The sequence below is a fragment of the Microcaecilia unicolor genome, chromosome 5, assembly GCF_901765095.1.
Source record: "Microcaecilia unicolor chromosome 5, aMicUni1.1, whole genome shotgun sequence".
NCBI classification, from domain to species: Eukaryota; Metazoa; Chordata; class Amphibia; order Gymnophiona; family Siphonopidae; genus Microcaecilia; species Microcaecilia unicolor.
In genome coordinates this window covers 210,622,708-210,638,111 of record NC_044035.1, presented here as the reverse complement: position 1 = coordinate 210,638,111, position 15,404 = coordinate 210,622,708, and the positions used below count along the sequence as shown (strand labels likewise).

Sequence of the window (15,404 nt, the reverse complement as noted above, 5' to 3'; positions counted from 1 at the left end):
GTCGGTCTTGAGGCCAGACTCTGATAAGTGCAGAAGGTAGTCAAGCAGGTTCTGTGCAGGGCAAGAACGAGGTTCTAGGGCCTTGCTCTCACACCAAACGACAAACCTCCTCCACTTGAAAAAGTAACTCTTTTTAGTGGAATCCTTCCTAGAGGCAAGCAAGACACGGGAGAAACCCTCCGACAGACCCAACGCAGCGAAGTCTATGCCCTCAACATCCAGGCCGTGAGAGCCAGAGACTGAAGGTTGGGGTGCAGCAACGCTCCGTCGTTCTGCGAAATGAGAGTCGGAAAACACTCCAATCTCCACGGTTCTTCTGAGGACAACTCCAGAAGAAGAGGGAACCAGATCTGACGGGGCCAAAAGGGCGCTATCAGAATCATGGTGCCGTGGTCTTGCTTGAGCTTCAGTAAGGTCTTCCCCACCAAAGGTATGGGAGGATAAGCATACAGGAGGCCGGTCCCCCAATGAAGGAGAAAGGCATCCGACGCTAGTCTGCCGTGTGCCTGAAGTCTGGAACAGAACAGAGGCAGCTTGTGGTTGGTCTGAGAGGCGAAAAGGTCCACCGAGGGGGTGCCCCACTCTCGGAAGATCTTGCGTACCACTCTGGAATGGAGCGACCACTCGTGCGGTTGCATGACTCTGCTCAGTCTGTCGGCCAGACTGTTGTTTACACCTGCCAGGTATGTGGCTTGGAGGAGCATGCCGAACTGGCAAGCCCAACGCCACATGCCGACGGCTTCCTGACACAAGGGGCGAGATCCGGTGCCCCCCTGCTTGTTGGTGTAATACATTGCAACCTGATTGTCTGTCCAAATTTGGATAATTTGGCAGGACAGCCGATCTCTGAAAGCCCTCAGTGCGTTCCAGATCGCTCGGAGCTCCAGGAGGTTGATCTGCAGATCCTTTTCCTGGAGGGACCACAGACCCTGGGTGTGGAGCCCATCGACATGAGCTCCCCACCCCAGGCGAGATGCATCCGTCGTCAGCACTTTCGTGGGCTGTGGAATTTGGAATGGACGTCCCAGGGTCAAATTGGTCCGAATGGTCCACCAGAGCAGTGAAGTGCGGCAACTGGTGGAGAGGCGGATGACATCCTCTAGATTCCCGGTGGCTTGGAACCACTGGGAAGCTAGGGTCCATTGAGCAGATCTCATGTGAAGACGAGCCATGGGAGTCACATGGACTGTGGAGGCCATATGACCCAGAAGTCTCAACATCTGCCGAGCTGTGACCTGCTGAGACGCTCTGGTCTGCGAAGCCAGGGACAGGAGGTTGTTGGCCCTCGCTTCGGGAAGGAAGGCCTGAGCTGTCTGGGTATTCAGCAGAGCTCCTATGAATTCCAGAGACTGGGTTGGCTGGAGATGGGACTTTGGGTAATTTATCACAAACCCCAGCAGCTCCAGGAGTTGAATAGTGCACTGCATGGACCGGAGGGCTCCTGCCTCCGAGGTGTTCTTGACCAGCCAATCGTCGAGATATGGGAACACGTGCACTCCCAGCTTGCATAGATACGCCGCCACCACCACGAGGCACTTTGTAAACACCCGTGGGGCAGAGGCGAGCCAATACTGAAAGTGCCGTGCGCCCAGGCGGAATCTGAGATACTGTCTGTGAGCTGGCAGTATCGGGATGTGAGTGTATGCGTCCTTTAAATCCAGGGAACATAGCCAATCGTTTTTCTGAATCATTGGCAGAAGGGTGCCCAAGGAAAGCATCCTGAACTTTTCTTTGACCAGGAATTTGTTCAGGCCTCTCAGGTCTAGGATGGGGTGCATCCCCCCTGTTTTCTTTTCCACAAGGAAGTACCTGGAATAGAATCCCTGCCCTTCCTGCCCGGGTGGTACGGGCTCGACCGCATTGGCGCTGAGAAGGGCGGAGAGTTCCTCTGCAAGTACCTGCTTGTGATGGGAGCTGAAGGATTGAGCTCCCGGAGGACAATTTGGTGGAAGGGAGGCCAAATTTAGGGCGTATCCGCACCGCACTATTTGGAGAACCCACTGGTCAGAGGTTATGAGAGGCCACCTTTGGTGAAAAAATTTTAACCTCCCTCCGACCGGCAGATCGTCCGGCACGGACACTTTGAGGGCCGCTATGTTCCCGTGGATCCAGTCAAAAGCCCGTCCCCGGCTTTTGCTGTGGAGGCGCAGGGGGCTGCTTAGGCGCACGCTGTTGACGAGAACGAGCGCGCTGGGGCTGTCCCTGTGCCTGTCGAGGCCTTCGGGCCGGCTGGGTGTACCTACGCTTGGCAAAAGCATAGGGCGCAGCCTGCCGGGCCCGGGAAAAACGTCCACCTGCTGAGGTGGATGCTGAAGGCGCCCGGTGGGTGAGCTTGTCGAGGGTGGTTTCCCGCTGATGCAGTTGGTCCACCAGCTGCTCGACCTTTTCGCCAAAAATATTATCCCCCCGGCAAGGGACGTCGGCCAGTCTCTGCTGGGTGCGGTTGTCCAGGTCAGAGGCACGCAGCCATGAGAGCCTGCGCATCACTATACCTTGGGCCGCAGCACGAGATGCCACGTCACAGGTGTCATATATACCCCTGGACAGGAACTTTCTGCACGCCTTCAGCTGCCTGACCACCTCCTGATAAGGCCTGGACTGCTCCGGCGGGAGCTTATCAACCAGGTCCGCCAGTTGCTTCACAGTGTTCCGCATGTGGATGCTCGTGTAGAGCTGGTACGATTGGATGCGGGTCACGAGCATGGAAGATTGGTAGGCCTTCCTCCCAAACGAGTCCAGAGTGCGAGACTCCCGCCCCGGGGGCGCCGAGGTGGTATCCCTCGAACTCCGTGCCCTCTTGAGAGCAGAATCCACGACCGCCGAGTCATGGGGCAATTGGGGCCGCATTAACTCTGGGTCCGAGTGGATTCTTTTTTTTTGAAAATATTTTTATTACATGAGGAGTCAGTCACCATACAGCTTATATCTCCGTCCAAACCGTTCTATACAAATATATATAATGAAACTTTATATACATCAACATGTAATAACTCTTTATCCATCTGATCTCCACATCATTTATTTCTTATCCCTTCCCACCCTGCTTCCCCCCTCCCCTCCCCTCCCCTCTCCCCTCCCCCGTCCCTTGTATGTTTCCCAGACGACACATATTTTCTACTGCCCAGGCGTAGAGCAATGTTGTGAGAACAGAGTCTGAGTTCTTCCCCACAGATCTCGGTATTGACGAAGTCCGAGAGCATTAGCAGATTTATATGTCATGCTTACCCAGCTACCCATCTCTATCATATATGACTTCCATAGTTCCAGGTCCGGGGGGTTTTCATCAACCCACATCCTTAATATGCATTTCTTCAGAATTATCATTGCTAGTAATAAGAATTTGGACTGGGCCGCCCCCAGTCCTTGCTTTTGGAGTGACTCCCCACACCCCATCAGGGTGACAGAATACTGCCATTCCACTGTGCACTGCAATATCTCTTCCAGTAGCTTCAGCGCCTCTGTCCAGAACTCATGCAGTGAGGGACACTCCATAAAAGAATGTAAGAATGTGCCCACATTTCTCTTACATTTGTTGCATTTGTCCTCTTCCCACATCCCCAGCAACTTTCCTCTTGCCTTGGTAATATGTACCCTGTATAGTGTCCTGTACTGAATGTCTTGCAATGATGCATTCGGTGTTATCTTCCCCAGGTTCCGAAATACTGCCCCCAAACGTTCTACTGTGACCTCTTCTACTGTGTCTCTGCTCCATTCCTCTGCTAAGTATGACATGTGAGGCGCTTTTTTATGGTCTCTGATCACCTGATGCCACCTTGACAACCCATTACTGAGTGGGCTAGTCTGCATAAACAAAAGGTCTAATTTAGTGAAGCGAGCTATTGACCGAGTCCTACGCTCTTCACTTAACACATAGTCTCGTGCTTGCAGATAGGCGAAAAATTGTGAGCCAGTTAACTGCAATTCATGTTTTACCGTATCAAAAGTTGGAAAGGTGTCATCTCCCTCCTTCCGGAACTGTCCTATAAATCTACATCCCTTTTCCCGCCAGCTCCCAAATATCGACACGCCCTGTCCTGCTGGGAAAGCCATGTTTCCCACTAATGGCATGAATGGGCTAACCCCCTTGCCCGCCTCTCCGTGTCCTCTCCACCACCTCCATGCCCTTTGTAACGCAGCCACGTAGGGGTTCCCCACTATTTTCCTAGCTCCCCGCACAGCCCAGGATTCTAGTATTGTGAAGGGATCATGTGGGCTGCACCAGCTCTCCCAAAATCCTGCGAGCGCGTAATGCCCCTCCCCTGATATCAGCTCATGTGTCCATCGCATTAGTGATGCCACATTGTATCTCCTCAGATCCGGTAGTCGCAGCCCTCCCTGTGCTTTACCTTGTGCCAGTTTAGCGAATGCTATCCTTGGGCGTTTTGAATGCCAGATGAAGGCGCTCACTATGCTCTTATATTGTTTCTCCTCTTCCCTGTTCACCCATAATGGCAACATTTGCATGGGATACAATAACTTAGGCAGTAGCACCATCTTTGTGAGTGCAATCCTACCCATAAAATTTATTGGGAATTCCTTCCATTTTTTGCATAATTGTTTTACCTCTTCTATGCGGTCAGTTAAATTCCTTTTATATACCCAGTCCTTATCCGCGCTAAGGTATACCCCAAGATATTTAATACCTGTTTGTGCCCGCCGTAGTGGGAAGTTCCGCGATTCAAAACATTGGCACTTATCATTAACCGCCAATGCCTCTGACTTTTCAAAGTTTATTCTAAGACCTGAGAAGGTCCCGAACTCACGAATAATCTGCATTACTAACGGTAAAACTTCAGTTGCATCATCTATCATTAGAAGCATATCATCTGCGAACAGATTTATTTTATGTTCTTCTCCCCCCACTCTTATTCCTTTCAAACTTTCTTCCTGTCTTATTTTAGCTGCCAGCGGTTCTAAAGTCAGTATAAATAATAAAGGCGACAGTGGGCACCCCTGTCGAGTCCCCCTCCCCAGAGCGATTCCTCCCGATAAAGAATCATTTATTAATATTTGAGCCGTCGGGGAGCTATATAACGCCTTAATCCACTTCATGAAGTCCCCCTGGATGCCGAAACGCTCTAAGATCCAAAACATATATTTCCAGATCACCTTATCAAAGGCTTTCTCGGCATCCAGACTGGCCAACATGGCATCTCCTCTCCTTCCCTTCCCCTCCATCAGAACTCTGCATACTTTTAAGATGTTAGCCGACGCATACCTTCCCTTAACAAATCCGACCTGATCCGAGTGCACCAAACTGGGCACCACACTCCCCAGACGCCCTGCAAGGACTGCCGCCAGTATCTTCACATCCTGGTTCAGCAATGAAATTGGCCTGTAAGAACTCACCAGTTCTCCATCTCTCCCTGGCTTGGGGATTACCACTATATGTGCATGGTTTAACACCGATCCCATGTTGCCCGTTTCCCTAATATCCTCACACATTGCAATGAACGGTTCCACTATCATGTCCTTAAGAATTTTGTAATATTCCCCTCCCAGGCCATCCGGGCCCGGTGCCTTTGCTAGGGTTAATCGTTTAATAATGTTTTGTACCTCCTTCCCCTGAATTGGGGCATTTAGCATCTGCTGCTGCTCTTCCGACATCTTGGCCAACCCCACCCCCTCAAGGAAATCTCTGCATTTATCCTCTGGAAAGGATCCCTCTTCGTACAGTGACGTGAAAAACTGTTCAAATTCCCCTTGAATTTCTACTGCTGTGTCACATATTCTTCCCTGCCCGTTTTTTATTTTACTTATGTATTTCCTCGATGTCCTCTGATTTACAAGAGACGCCAGCATTTTACCTGTTCTATTACCCCATTGATATAATTTATATTTGTACAGTTTGACGTTATATATCGCACCTTCATCCAACATAGCCTGTATGTTTTTCCTGCACTCCATGTATGCTTGCCTATTATCTTCAGTTGTGCAACCTATTAACGCCCTTCGCGCTTCCCGTAATTGCATAGTGAGCTCCTTCAGTTTTTCCCCCCTTTTTTTATTCGTGGTCGCAACATATGAAATGATCTTCCCTCTTAACACTGCCTTGGCAGCTTCCCAGAAGATTCTTGGGCTCACCTCCTTTGTATCGTTATCTCCTATAAATTCCAGCCAGCTCCTTCTCAGATATGTGCAGAAATCTCTGCTTTTATATAATGCTGGATTCATCCTCCACCTAACTCGTCCATCCCTCTTTCCCCAGGATATCTCCACCCATACCAGAGCATGGTCCGATACCGCTGGCTCTTCAATTCCCGAACGAGTCGCTGCGACGCTAATTATGTGTGATACCAGTAGGTAGTCCAGGCGAGAATGTGCCCCATGGGGGTGGGAAAAAAAGGTGTAATCGTGGTCTTCTAAGTGTTGCTGCCTCCATATGTCCACTAATGCTAAATCTTTCAATAGCAAGTTAACTCCCTTATCTTCGTGGTCTTTACCCGCCCTCCTCGCTGGCTTACAATCTATTGATGGATCGCTTGTTATATTGAAGTCCCCTCCAACTATAAGCTGGTAGCTATCTAAGGCCATCAGCTTGGCTATTAATGTACTAAAAAATTTCTGATTATAAATATTGGGAGCATAAACACTGCATAGCCCAACCCTTTTCCCCTGCAGTTCACCTGTCACTATTAGGAAGCGACCGTCAGGGTCTTGATACATGTTATGCAAATCAAAAATCATATTTTTCCTTATCAATATTGCCACTCCTCTTTGTCTTCCATTATAAGCTGCGTAGAATACCTCCCCCACCCAATCTTTCTTTAGTTTAAGATGCTCTAATTTGTTTAGATGGGTTTCCTGCAGCATAGCCACATCCGCTTTTTGGCGCTTAAGGGCCTGTAGAATCTTTGTTCTCTTTACTGGGGAGTGCACTCCATCCACATTCAGTGACACAATCTTAAGACTAGCCATTAAGGGCGGCGCTTTTCTTTTCAACTCGTGCTCTAGTCCCCAACACCATCTGCGGGCCTCCCAGCTGAGCCCCCAGATTTAAACTACATTGTACTTGACTCTGTTGATTCTCACACTTCTCTTTCATTTTATTCCCTCGCCTGCTCAACTTCCACTTAGATATTCTTTGAGAAACTTCTACTCCCTCCCTCCCTCCTCTCCCCTCCCTCCTCTGCTTCCCTCCCCCCCCCCCCCCCCCATTTTCCCCCTGCTATTCTTACCCCTTAAACACATGTACCCCTTATGCGTACCAATACACAACATGTTCACTCCCCTTCACATCACCAACTCTCCCGAGTTCCGTCCTCATTACCCTTATCCCCCCCCCCCCCTCCCCCCGGGATATCTCACACTTCATGCAATACCGATATTTCTTAATCATTCCATTATATTCCTGTGACCAATTACTTGTGCCTTCTAGTGAAGAAAAAACATGAATATTAACAAGAACTTGTGCATACTTAAAGAGTCAACTTGCACACTACGTAACTTAACTGAGCCTCTCATGGCACTAACTTTTCTTTCATATCTATGTTTGCGCTTACATTCTGTTCTAGTCCATTGCATGCTCGTTGACTTCTGTGAGCTCCTTGCATCTTTGCCAGCTCCGCAGCCCTTACATTCCAGTAAGAAAAAAAAAGTTTTCCCAACACATTTTAACTGTTCCTTCTCATTGTAAGGTGGTCACAAATTTTTCCAGCTCTGCTGCTTCGCTGAAAAACAAAGTTTTGTTTTCGTGCAACACCCGCACCTTTGCCGGGTATAGTAAGGCAAATCGGACTCCTTTGTCATACAATCTTTTGCAATGCCGGCCCATAGCTTTCCGCTGGTCCGCGACTGTAGCCGAGTAGTCCTGAAAAAGCAAGATTTTCTCCCCTTCATATGTAAGACCCGATTTGCTCCTGTATGCTTGTAGCAGTGCTTCCTTGTCCATATAATTCAGCAATTTTGCAAGCACTTGCCTTGGCCTGCTCTCGTTCTCTCTTATCTGTCCAACTCTATGTACTCTTTCCACTGGCAGGGGAATTTTGTTGGCGTCCAGGCCCAGCTCTTTAGGCAGCCATTGTTCCACCATCTTCCTGAGCTCCATTGCTTTCACTGACTCTGGTATGCCCACAAGCCGTAAGTTATTTCTTCTGCTGCGGTTTTCCAGATCGTCAGCTTTCTGAGTCAGCTGCTCACATCTTCTTTCCAGCGCCGCTACTCGTTCGTTCGTGTTCGCCGCTGTGTCTTCACAAGTCGAGACCCTGTCCTCCACGTGCTGTATTCTAGCGCTCTGGCGCTCCAGCGCCTCGCGGATTTGGTCAACCGACGTTTGCAATTTGGTCAACTTGTCTTCTAGCATTGTGGATATTTGTTGCACCATGTCTCTCACCATTTCAGCAGGTAACGGGCCCACCGCTTCTACCTGCGGAGTCGCCGCCATCTTGCTTTGTGCCGCGTTAGGAATTTGCTTTCCCCGCGGGGTCTTGGCGGGCATAACCTCCTGTACTCTCAGCGCAGCGCTTCCGCGACTCGCTCTCGTTGTGCCTCTCACTTTCCACCGTCTGTAGCTGCGGATTCTAATTTAATCCCAGGGGGGGAACGGTGTTAAATAGCTGATTCTTAAGCGGTCGAGTCGGAGCCCGTTTCAGAGGCCTCCGCTCAGCTCCACGTCATCACGTGACCTCCGGGTCCGAGTGGATTCTGTACTGGGACTCTGCTTTCTTGGGAATGGTGGGATTAGATAATGGTCTCATCCAGTTCCGAAGCAGTGTCTCTTTGAGGACATTGTGCAACGGCACCGTGGAGGACTCTCTAGGTGGTGATGGCTAAACAGTAAGATAAAGGAAATCATTAGAGCCAAAAAACAATCCTTCAGAAAGTGGAGAAGAGAACCAACTGAAAGTAACAGGATAGATCATAAGGAATGCCAAGCCAAATGCAAAGCGGAGATAAGGAGGGCAAAAAAGGACTTTGAGAAGAAATTAGCGTTGGAAGCAAAAATACATAGTAAAAATTTTTTTAGATACATTAAAAGCAGGAAACCGGCCAAAGAGTCGGTTGGGCCGCTGGACGAAAATGGTGTTAAAGGGGCGATCAAGGAGGACAAAGCCGTAGCGGAGAAATTAAATGAATTCTTTGCTTCGGTCTTCACCGAGGAGGATTTGGGGGGGACACCGGTGCCGGAAAGAATATTTGAAGCGGGGGAGTCGGAGAAACTAAACAAATTCTCTGTAACCTTGGAGGATGTAATGGGTCAGTTCAGCAAGCTGAAGAGTAGTAAATCACCGGGACCTGATGGTATTCATCCCAGAGTATTAATAGAACTAAAAAATGAACTTGCGGAGCTACTGTTAGAAATATGCAATCTGTCCCTAAAATCGAGTGTAGTACCGGAAGACTGGAGGGTAGCCAATGTTACTCCGATTTTTAAGAAGGGTTCCAGAGGAGATCCGGGAAATTATAGACCGGTGAGTCTGACGTCGGTGCCGGGCAAGATGGTGGAGGCTATTATTAAGAATAAAATTGCAGAGCATATACAAAAACATGGACTGATGAGACAAAGTCAGCACGGATTTAGTGAAGGGAAGTCTTGCCTCACCAATCTAATGCATTTTTTTGAGGGGGTAAGCAAACATGTGGACAATGGGGAGCCGGTTGATATTGTATATCTGGATTTTCAGAAGGCGTTTGACAAAGTGCCGCACGAAAGACTCCTGAAGAAATTGCAGAGTCATGGAATCGGAGGTAGGGTATTATTATGGATTAAGAACTGGTTGAAAGATAGGAAGCAGAGAGTAGGATTGCGTGGCCAGTATTCTCAGTGGAGGAGGGTAGTTAGTGGGGTCCCGCAGGGGTCTGTGCTGGGTCCGTTGCTTTTTAATGTATTTATAAATGACCTAGAGATGGGAATAACTAGTGAGGTAATTAAATTCGCCGATGACACAAAATTATTCAGGGTCGTCAAGTCGCAGGAGGAATGTGAACGATTACAGGAGGACCTTGCGAGACTGGGAGAATGGGCGTGCAAGTGGCAGATGAAGTTCAATGTTGACAAGTGCAAAGTGATGCATGTGGGTAAGAGGAACCCGAATTATAGCTACGTCTTGCAAGGTTCCGCGTTAGGAGTTACGGATCAAGAAAGGGATCTGGGTGTCGTCGTCGATGATACGCTGAAACCTTCTGCTCAGTGTGCTGCTGCGGCTAGGAAAGCGAATAGAATGTTGGGTGTTATTAGGAAGGGTATGGAGTCCAGGTGTGCGGATGTTATAATGCCGTTGTATCGCTCCATGGTGCGACCGCACCTGGAGTATTGTGTTCAGTACTGGTCTCCGTATCTCAAAAAAGATATAGTAGAATTGGAAAAGGTACAGCGAAGGGCGACGAAAATGATAGTGGGGATGGGACGACTTTCCTATGAAGAGAGGCTGAGAAGGCTAGGGCTTTTCAGCTTGGAGAAGAGACGGCTGAGGGGAGATATGATAGAAGTGTATAAAATAATGAGTGGAATGGATCGGGTGGATGTGAAGCGACTGTTCACGCTATCCAAAAATACTAGGACTAGAGGGCATGAGTTGAAGCTACAGTGTGGTAAATTTAAAACGAATCGGAGAAAATTTTTCTTCACCCAACGTGTAATTAGACTCTGGAATTCGTTGCCGGAGAACGTGGTACGGGCGGTTAGCTTGACGGAGTTTAAAAAGGGGTTAGATAGATTCCTAAAGGACAAGTCCATAGACCGCTATTAAATGGACTTGGAAAAATTCCGCATTTTTAGGTATAACTTGTCTGGAATGTTGTTACGTTTGGGGAGCGTGCCAGGTGCCCTTGACCTGGATTGGCCACTGTCGGTGACAGGATGCTGGGCTAGATGGACCTTTGGTCTTTCCCAGTATGGCACTACTTATGTACTTATGTACTTATGATAGTCGAGAACCTCGAGCATCTCAGCCCTCGGCTCATCCACAGAGACCACGGGGAAGGGAATGCAAATGGACATGTCCCTGACAAAGGAGGCAAAGGAGAGGCTCTCAGGAGGCGAGAGCTTCCTCTCTGGTGAAGGCGTGGGGTCAGAGGGAAGGCCCACAGACTCCTCTGAGGAGAAATATCTGGGGTCCTCCTCTTCCCCCCACGAGGCCTCTTCCTCGGTATCGGACATAAGCTCATGTAGCTGAGTCCTTAACCGGGCCCGGCTCGACGTCGAGGCACCGAGGCCTCGGTGTCGTCGAGCGGTGGACTCCCGCGCCAGCTGGGACGAAGCTCCCTCCATCGACGTCGACGGGGACTCCACCTGCGTGGCGGTCGAGACCGGCGCCGCAAGCGGTGGCGGTGTCGAAGGCCTCGGCACCGGGCTAGAGCTCGCCGGCACCACAGTCAACGGCGCCGAGGGCGTAAGCACCCCCGGCACCGGCAGAGCCTGGCGCATCAGCCCTTCTAGGATCCCCGGAAGCATGGCTCGGAGGCACTCGTCCAGGCCCGCTGTCGGGAAAGACGGGGGGGCCGGTAGAGGTGTCGGTGCCGGAAGCTGCTCGGGTCCAGGAGACTGCACCGAAGTGCTGGGACCCTGACGCGTCGGTACCTCCACTACCGAAGGGGACCTCTCCTCTCGACGCTGACGCTTCGGCGTCGACTCCTCGCTGGCACCGAGAGCCGGATGCATCGAGGGCGACCAATGACGGTGCTTCTTTGATTTTTTGCGGTGCCCGTCATCGGCGCCAGGTGGAATGGAGGAGGAGGAGGTCGATCCCCCTCGGTCTCGAGGAACCGGGTCAGACAGGGTTCGGTCCCAAGGGCCATGGGCAGAGGGAGTGACCGGGGCCGATTGCCCACGCGGCCTCTCACCCCTACCCTCACCGGAGGACCGGAGGGCCGACGGGACCTGTGCTCCTGGGGTCGATGCCATCGGTGCCGATTTCGCGGACATCGATACCGGTACCGAAGAACCGGCCGTCGATACAGATGCCATCGAGGTCGACGTCGAGGGGCCGGCGCAAGTTCCAAAAAGACGGTCCCGTAGAACTTGCCTCGCAACCTGAGTCCGTTTCCGGAGACCAAGACACAAAGAGCACGACTTGATATTGTGCTCCGGCCCGAGGCACTGGAGGCACCAAGCGTGGGTGTCGGTCTGCGAGATAGGCCGGCCGCACCGACCACACTTCTTAAATCCACTCGGGACCTTCGAGGACATCGACGGAAAAATCGCGTCGGCGAAATTAAAGTCGTCGATGGTGACGGTAAATCACACCTCGAAAAATAAATCGACCGCGCGGCCACAAGGCCGCAACGCGACGCCCCCGCTAGAAAACGAGGGAAAAACAAGCGCGTTCACTTTTTTTTTTTTTTTTAAACAAGAAAAGAAAAGGGTCCGGAACGCGCGGGAACCAGAAACAAACAAAAAAATAAGAAATTTGCGAAAAACACGACGGTTTTCCGGGGCTGACAAGAGAGAGCGGTGACGCACGACTCTCTCCAGCGCGGAAAAAACAAGACTGGCGGGAACGGTCGCGCACGGGCGGGAAGACGGCCGCGCATGCGCGGTGGGCGTGCCCTGCGTGCGGACCGCCCGCGAAGCTTCTTCCGGTTGGTGGGGGCTGCCGCGGACGTCACCCAGTCATGAGAACAAGCAGCCTGCTTGTCCTCGGAGAAACAGATTACAGAGGATGTGCAAAAAAGTGGGCTGATGACCTACAAGCAGAAGTCACGGAGACCCTATTAACAGCGTTCCTGAGGAGCATCCTGAAAGCTACCCCCTTTTTACGGGACTGGGAGCTGCAGTATAAATTTGCTTTGAGACTTTACATTGCACCTAACCAAGCATACAAGGCGAAATTTGGAGCTTCAGGGGCATGCCCAAAGTGTGGACAAGATCCTGCTACTCTGGGACATATGTTTTGGTCCTGTCCGCAGGTACATAGCTTCTGGAGTGAGATTATAAACGCTATTGAGACATACTGGGATCGTAAAGTGCCTTTGCAGCCCTTGCTTTTATTTGATGAGGTGATGTACAAGGGCCTTAAAGCGCCGGGCCTGAAGAGATTTTTGCAGAGATCCATGCTGCAGGGGAAAAGAGTGATATTACTGAACTGGAGAGAAAGTGCCGGCCTTACCCTGGCTCATTGGAGGGTACAGATGGTGGAGATGCTGAAATTAGAGAGGCGAGGAGTGAGTGACTTTGAAACAGAAGCAGGTAGAAGCCTGACAAAGATATGGAGCCACTTTTGGGACACTCTGCAACCAGCAGCCAGAAGTAGACTTCTCAATTGTTGAACTCTGTGTAACATACTGCCATAATGCAAAGCGTTGTGTCCTGCCTTCTAGTGGAGAGATAGGGATGGAAAGGGGGGTGCGGAGGGAGGGATTGTTGAGGGAAGTCTTAAGATGCATATTGCGATGGTACTAGAAACTTGATAGTTGTTGGTTGTATAGTTATGTGAGGATGTCGGAGCCTGCGCATGTAATTTCTTTTGACTTATATAATTCAATAAAAAAGATTTAAACATAAATATCTCTTGGTATGTATTTTGTAATCGGTTGCATGATGGCATTATGTGAGGTGGTGTTATGCAAATAATAGTCCTGTGTTTGGTGGGCTAGCCATTGTCTGTATAGGACTTGTTGAAGAGGGAAGTTTTGAGGGTCTTGCAAAATTGTAGACAGTTTGTAAATTTTCTTATGGCTAGTAGTAGTGAGTTCCACAATTTCGATGCCAGGAAGGTGAAACATGAGGCGTGAATGGAATTGAATCTTAGTCCCTTGCAATTAAGTGTAGAAGTAGGTAATTTCTGGTACTTGGCTGGGCATTGCAATGAGACAGTGTCAGGAGTGGACTGAAATAGTCAGGTGCCATGCCATTAAGGATTTGGTAGACAATGGTCAAGATTTTGAATTGAATTCTCACTCTCACGGGAAGCCAGTGTAGTGTATGCAGTAGTAGATGTTCTATGATATCGTGAGGCCTTGAAGATCATACGTGCAGCAGTATTCTGCGCTGATTGCAGTTTCTTTAAGCTGGCTTCTTTATGGCCATCATAGATACTGTTGCAGTACTCAGTCTGAGATTGTGTCAGGTAAAACCCTTGCCAGAGCGAAGGGCTTGCAGAACGGCCAGCTTATGAGCATAATTAAGTAGTTTAAATATGACCACCCATGGTCTGACATTAGTAAACTGCTTCGGGCCTACTCAGTGTGCTCATTCCACCCATAGAGGCCCCAAGTGATTACCCAACTGTAGAGACTGCATTATCCAGGTCTCAAGGAAGCCACCCAACTCCTTATCTGTTATTGACTCAGGTATACCAATGAGTCTTGGCACAATCTTATCCTCCAGTAAAGCTAGTTTGTTCATTATCTGAGCTTGAAGGTGTCCACTACCCTCTGAATGTGGTCTTCCAAGTCACACGTGTGTTGTTGAAATTCAGTAAAGTTCTGACTAAGATTATCCAATTTTTCCTGGCCCTACTCCAATTTGTCATCTATCAGCCACAAACAAGTAATTCCATCCCTGCTATAGCCTCAGTGGTTATCTCGACAACCCAAACCGAGGCAACCGAAGAACCAGAAGGGCTGTGTGGTACCTCCATCTTGACTTCAGGTATCTTGCCTTTCTCCTTATCTTTCCATTGTGGTTTTGATCTCATCTTGTAATTTTGCGGTCGGAAACCAATTCTGTTGGTGTCTAAGTGCCACCCCACTGAGTCTGAGGGTCACACACTCCAGGCCCAGCAGAAAATAATGGGATATTAAGGTAGGGAGCAGGACCTGAGCTGTTTAGCTTTCACTCCAGAATATAGCATCATGTGGTCTTCCTCATTTGTGTCTAGTAAATAGCAGGTGTAAATGTGTGCAAATAATTTCAATAGGGTAATGTTCAAAGGGAAAGTATGAATGCAATTTTTCTTAGATAACAGGTGTAACTTATGCTTATACTTGCGGCACAAGTTAAGCAGCCTGTTACAAAATTATCCTCTAAATTTATTATACGTGTTACCAGAGAAAAATTTGCCTCACTGAATTCCAAAACTTTCTCTGTAGCATACCTTCATACCCACATAAAAAAACTCTTTAAAACAGTGCAGGGACACCAAAACATAAAAACAATAGACTTTTGTGCATCACCTAAAATACCTCATCAGTAGCACTGACAATGTGCTTAGGGGGTGTTTTAGGATCCAGGATGAATTAGACAGAGCACCCCCACCCTCCAAAGACTGGACAGTAGGGGAATCCTTCCCAAAGACTGATAAGCTCTGGTTGGGGGAGGGGGGCGCTTTTCACTTCTTTCTACTGCCGTCAAGGTTTCCACCCATACTGCATGGACCACTGTGACTCTTGGCTCATGGGCACACAGAAATAGGATACAGCTACCACAGTTGCACAGGCCACACAAAGTGCAGGGACTAGGGTAGTCACCCCTATTTCCTTCATCTCAAGGATGGCCCTGCTCACCAGCACTCGACAGAACACAT

General features: G+C 49.5%; 1 protein-coding gene across 1 annotated transcript in view; it reads right to left on the bottom strand.

Annotated features, from left to right (window-relative positions):
• ELMO3 (engulfment and cell motility 3) overlaps window positions 1–15,404 on the bottom strand; it is a 987,719-nt gene that overhangs the window by 697,977 nt on the left and 274,338 nt on the right. The window lies entirely within an intron of this gene.